The 5,000-nt window shown below is 51.7% G+C and overlaps 3 non-coding genes across 3 annotated transcripts; all 3 read left to right on the top strand.

The window, feature by feature from the left end:
- Positions 1–254: 254 nt before the first annotated feature.
- Positions 255–373, top strand: LOC140468710 (5S ribosomal RNA). The gene has a single exon (XR_011955814.1). It is a non-coding gene; the product is annotated as a 5S ribosomal RNA (ribosomal RNA).
- Positions 374–1,886: 1,513 nt separating this feature from the next.
- Positions 1,887–2,005, top strand: LOC140470759 (5S ribosomal RNA). The gene has a single exon (XR_011956658.1). It is a non-coding gene; the product is annotated as a 5S ribosomal RNA (ribosomal RNA).
- Positions 2,006–3,520: 1,515 nt separating this feature from the next.
- LOC140469404 (5S ribosomal RNA) lies at positions 3,521–3,639 on the top strand. Its single transcript, XR_011956093.1, has one exon. It is a non-coding gene; the product is annotated as a 5S ribosomal RNA (ribosomal RNA).
- Positions 3,640–5,000: the final 1,361 nt, after the last annotated feature.

The following is a 5,000-nucleotide window of genomic DNA, read 5'->3' as shown; positions in this document are numbered from 1 at the left end:
AAGGATGAGAGAATGCAGGCTGCAGCCCTATGAAGCAGGGGGAGGTCTTGCAGTTGGCCTGTGTGGGGATGTGGGAGACGACAGGAGCCTGGTGGGCAAGGGCTAGCTGGAGGGAGGGAGGGAAGCACGCACGGAGGAGGAAGAGCAAAGAGAAAAGAGAGAAAAAAAAAACAAAGGGGATCAAGAGAAAGAGCAGCAAAGAAAATGTGGCTGGCCAGCACGCCTTGAAGTGGGGAGAAAAGGCAGGGGCCAGCGCCTATGGCCATACTAGTCTGAAAACGCCTGATCTCGTCTGATCTCGGAAGCTAAGCAGACTCAGGCCTGGTTAGTACTTGGATGGGAGACCGCCTGGGAATACCAGGTGCAGTAGGCTTTTTCCGCCAGCAGGGGCTGCTCAAGTCACCCCTCTGCACTCGTGTTGGGCCACGCACGCAATGCAGCGACAGGTTATTTTTGCTGCCGCTGCAGGCAGGAGACAGGGAGGGGAGGAGAGCGGAGCGCTGCCAAAATCAGCAAGAAAGAGGGAAAGAAAGGGATTGGGGCTGCACGCTGTCTGCGGCTGGCAGTCAGGAAAGGAGGGCAATAGACAATAGGTGCAGGAGTTGGCCATTCTGCCCTTGGAGCCTGCACCACCATTCAATATGATCATGGCTGATCATCCTTAATCAGTATCCTGTTCCTGCCTTATCTCCATAAGCCTTGATTCCACTATCCTTGAGAGCTCTGTCCAACTCTTTCTTCAATGAATCCAGAGACTGGGCCTCCACTGCCCTCTGGGGCAGAGCATTCCACACAGCCACCACTCTCTGGGTGAAGACGTTTCTCCTCATCTCTGTCCTAAACGGTCTACCCCGTATTTTTAAGCTGTGTCCTCTGTTTCGGCACTCACGTTTCCTGCCGCCAGAGTGTCCAATCCTTTGATAATCTTATATGTCTCAACCAGATCCCCTCTCAGTCTTCTAAACTCAAGGGTACACGAGCCCAGTCGCTCCAGTCTTTCAGTGTAAGGTAATCCCGCCATTCCAGGAATTGACCTCGTCAACCTACGCTGCACTCCCTCAATAGCCGGAATGTCTCTCCTCAAATTTGCAGACCAGAACTGCACACAGTACTCCAGGTGTGGTCTCACCAGGGCCCTGTACACCTGCAGAAGAACCTCTTTGCTTCTGTACTCGATCCCTCTTGTTATGAAGGCCAGCATGCTATTAGCCTTCTTCACTACCTGCTGTACCTGCATGCTTACCTTCATTGAGTGGTGTACAAGAACCCCCAGATCTCTCGGTACTGTCCCTTGACCGAAATTGATTCCATTTAGGTAGTAATCTGCCTTCGTGTTCTTGCCACCAAAGTGGATAAGCATCCATTTATCCACATTAAAGTGCATCTGCCATGCATCTGACCACTCACCTAACTTGTCCAGGTCACCCGGTAATCTCCTAACATCCTCATCACATTTCACCCTGCCACCCAGCTCAGTATCATCAGCAAATTTGCTAATGTTATTGCTAATAGCATCTTCTATATCATGAACATATATTGTAAAAAGCTGCGGTCCCAGTACTGATCCCTGCGGTACCCCACTGGTCACTGCCTGCCATTCCGAAATGGAGGCGTGGAGGAATGTGGAAGGATGAGAGAATGCAGGCTGCAGCCCTATGAAGCAGGGGGAGGTCTTGCAGTTGGCCTGTGTGGGGATGTGGGAGACGACAGGAGCCTGGTGGGCAAGGGCTAGCTGGAGGGAGGGAGGGAGTGAGGGAAGCACGCACGGAGGAGGAAGAGCAAAGAGAAAAGAGAGAAAAAAAACAAAGGGGATCAAGAGAAAGAGCAGCAAAGAAAATGTGGCTGGCCAGCACGCCTTGAAGTGGGGAGAAAAGGCAGGGGCCAGTGCCTACGGCCATACTAGTCTGAAAACGCCCGATCTCGTCTGATCTCGGAAGCTAAGCAGACTCAGGCCTGGTTAGTACTTGGATGGGATAAGGCCTGGGAATACCAGGTGCTGTAGGCTTTTTCCGCCAGCAGGGGCTGCTCAAGTCACCCCTCTGCACTCGTGTTGGGCCACGCACGCAATGCAGCGACAGGTTATTTTTGCTGCCGCTGCAGGCAGGAGACAGGGAGGGGAGGAGAGCGGAGCGCTGCCAAAATCAGCAAGAAAGAGGGAAAGAAAGGGATTGGGGCTGCACGCTGTCTGCGGCTGGCAGTCAGGAAAGGAGGGCAATAGACAATAGGTGCAGGAGTTGGCCATTCTGCCCTTGGAGCCTGCACCACCATTCAATATGATCATGGCTGATCATCCTTAATCAGTATCCTGTTCCTGCCTTATCTCCATAAGCCTTGATTCCACTATCCTTGAGAGCTCTGTCCAACTCTTTCTTCAATGAATCCAGAGACTGGGCCTCCACTGCCCTCTGGGGCAGAGCATTCCACACAGCCACCACTCTCTGGGTGAAGACGTTTCTCCTCATCTCTGTCCTAAACCGTCTACCCCGTATTTTTAAGCTGTGTCCTCTGTTTCGGCACTCACGTTTCCTGCCGCCAGAGTGTCCAATCCTTTGATAATCTTATATGTCTCAACCAGATCCCCTCTCAGTCTTCTAAACTCAAGGGTACACGAGCCCAGTCGCTCCAGTCTTTCAGTGTAAGGTAATCCCGCCATTCCAGGAATTGACCTCGTCAACCTACGCTGCACTCCCTCAATAGCCGGAATGTCTCTCCTCAAATTTGGAGACCAGAACTGCACACAGTACTCCAGGTGTGGTCTCACCAGGGCCCTGTACACCTGCAGAAGAACCTCTTTGCTTCTGTACTCGATCCCTCTTGTTATGAAGGCCAGCATGCTATTAGCCTTCTTCACTACCTGCTGTACCTGCATGCTTACCTTCATTGAGTGGTGTACAAGAACCCCCAGATCTCTCGGTACTGTCCCTTGACCGAAATTGATTCCATTTAGGTAGTAATCTGCCTTCGTGTTCTTGCCACCAAAGTGGATAAGCATCCATTTATCCACATTAAAGTGCATCTGCCATGCATCTGACCACTCACCTAACTTGTCCAGGTCACCCGGTAATCTCCTAACATCCTCATCACATTTCACCCTGCCACCCAGCTCAGTATCATCAGCAAATTTGCTAATGTTATTGCTAATAGCATCTTCTATATCATGAACATATATTGTAAAAAGCTGCGGTCCCAGTACTGATCCCTGCGGTACCTCACTGGTCACTGCCTGCCATTCCGAAATGGAGGCGTGGAGGAGTGTGGAAGGATGAGAGAATGCAGGCTGCAGCCCTATGAAGCAGGGGGAGGTCTTGCAGTTGGCCTGTGTGGGGATGTGGGAGACGACAGGAGCCTGGTGGGCAAGGGCTAGCTGGAGGGAGGGAGGGAGGGAGGGAAGCACGCACGGAGGAGGAAGAGCAAAGAGAAAAGAGAGAAAAAAAAAACAAAGGGGATCAAGAGAAAGAGCAGCAAAGAAAATGTGGCTGGCCAGCACGCCTTGAAGTGGGGAGAAAAGGCAGGGGCAAGTGCCTACGGCCATACTAGTCTGAAAACACCTGATCTCGTCTGATCTCGGAAGCTAAGCAGACTCAGGCCTGGTTAGTACTTGGATGGGAGACCGCCTGGGAATACCAGGTGCTGTAGGCTTTTTCCGCCAGCAGGGGCTGCTCAAGTCACCCCTCTGCACTCGTGTTGGGCCACGCACGCAATGCAGCGACAGGTTATTTTTGCTGCCGCTGCAGGCAGGAGACAGGGAGGGGAGGAGAGCGGAGCGCTGCCAAAATCAGCAAGAAAGAGGGAAAGAAAGGGATTGGGGCTGCACGCTGTCTGCGGCTGGCAGTCAGGAAAGGAGGGCAATAGACAATAGGTGCAGGAGTTGGCCATTCTGCCCTTGGAGCCTGCACCACCATTCAATATGATCATGGCTGATCATCCTTAATCAGTATCCTGTTCCTGCCTTATCTCCATAAGCCTTGATTCCACTATCCTTGAGAGCTCTGTCCAACTCTTTCTTCAATGAATCCAGAGACTGGGCCTCCACTGCCCTCTGGGGCAGAGCATTCCACACAGCCACCACTTTCTGGGTGAAGACGTTTCTCCTCATCTCTGTCCTAAACGGTCTACCCCGTATTTTTAAGCTGTGTCCTCTGTTTCGGCACTCACGTTTCCTGCCGCCAGAGTGTCCAATCCTTTGATAATCTTATATGTCTCAACCAGATCCCCTCTCAGTCTTCTAAACTCAAGGGTACACGAGCCCAGTCGCTCCAGTCTTTCAGTGTAAGGTAATCCCGCCATTCCAGGAATTGACCTCGTCAACCTACGCTGCACTCCCTCAATAGCCGGAATGTCTCTCCTCAAATTTGGAGACCAGAACTGCACACAGTACTCCAGGTGTGGTCTCACCAGGGCCCTGTACACCTGCAGAAGAACCTCTTTGCTTCTGTACTCGATCCCTCTTGTTATGAAGGCCAGCATGCTATTAGCCTTCTTCACTACCTGCTGTACCTGCATGCTTACCTTCATTGAGTGGTGTACAAGAACCCCCAGATCTCTCGGTACTGTCCCTTGACCGAAATTGATTCCATTTAGGTAGTAATCTGCCTTCGTGTTCTTGCCACCAAAGTGGATAAGCATCCATTTATCCACATTAAAGTGCATCTGCCATGCATCTGACCACTCACCTAACTTGTCCAGGTCACCCGGTAATCTCCTAACATCCTCATCACATTTCACCCTGCCACCCAGCTCAGTATCATCAGCAAATTTGCTAATGTTATTGCTAATAGCATCTTCTATATCATGAACATATATTGTAAAAAGCTGCGGTCCCAGTACTGATCCCTGCGGTACCCCACTGGTCACTGCCTGCCATTCCGAAATGGAGGCGTGGAGGAATGTGGAAGGATGAGAGAATGCAGGCTGCAGCCCTATGAAGCAGGGGGAGGTCTTGCAGTTGGCCTGTGTGGGGATGTGGGAGACGACAGGAGCCTGGTGGGCAAGGGCTAGCT

Source organism: Chiloscyllium punctatum, chromosome 3 (assembly GCF_047496795.1).
Source record: "Chiloscyllium punctatum isolate Juve2018m chromosome 3, sChiPun1.3, whole genome shotgun sequence".
Classification (NCBI taxonomy): Eukaryota; Metazoa; Chordata; class Chondrichthyes; order Orectolobiformes; family Hemiscylliidae; genus Chiloscyllium; species Chiloscyllium punctatum.
This window is presented reverse-complemented; position numbering and strand designations above follow the sequence as displayed.